Here is a 678-nt window from a genome sequence, read left to right as displayed (position 1 = left end):
TTCTTTCTTTCTTTCTTTCTTTCTTTCTTTCTTTCTTTCTTTCTTTCCTTTCTTCAGGGATTTTCTGTGTAGCCCTGGCTGTCCTGGACTCAATTTGTAGACCAGGCTGGCTTGAACTCACAGAGATCCACCTGCCTCTTCCTCCCAGAGTGCTGAGATTACAAGTGTGTGCCACCTGCCCAGGGATGGCACAGCTCACAGTGACCTCAGCCCTCTCACATCTACCACTAATCAAGAAAATGCCCTATCCAGTCATGGTACCACAGGCCTTTAATCCCACCTCTTGGGAGACAGAGGCAGGTGGATCATTGTGAATTTGAGGCCAGCCTGATAAACCAAAAAAAGGAAGGAAGGAAGGAAGGAAGGAAGGAAGGAAGGAAGGAAGGAAGGAAGAAGGAAAGAAAAAATGCCCCATAGATTTGCCTACAGTTCATTCCGATGAAGATGTTTTCTGATGAATCCTCAATAGAGGTTCCCACTTTCCAGATGACAGCTTGGGAAAAAAAACCCACCTAACCAGTGTCCCTGCACACACATACAAACACACAGTCACATATATGCTGGGATGTGGCTCAGTGGTAGAGCACCTACCTAGAATCCCCCAGTAAGGGGCTGGGGTGTGGCTCAGTGATAGAGCCCCTGCCTAGAATCCCCCAGTGAGGGGCTGGGGGTGTGGCT

General features: G+C 48.5%; 1 protein-coding gene across 1 annotated transcript in view; it reads left to right on the top strand.

The window, feature by feature from the left end:
• Ncf1 (neutrophil cytosolic factor 1) overlaps positions 1 to 678 on the top strand; it is a gene marked incomplete at its 5' end in the record, with an annotated part of 7,772 nt that overhangs the window by 3,837 nt on the left and 3,257 nt on the right.

Source organism: Psammomys obesus, unplaced genomic scaffold (assembly GCF_907164565.1).
Source record: "Psammomys obesus unplaced genomic scaffold, mPsaObe1.curated_primary_1811, whole genome shotgun sequence".
Classification (NCBI taxonomy): domain Eukaryota; kingdom Metazoa; phylum Chordata; class Mammalia; order Rodentia; family Muridae; genus Psammomys; species Psammomys obesus.
Note: the sequence above shows the minus strand (reverse complement) of the source record. Positions and strands in the feature narration are given on the sequence as shown.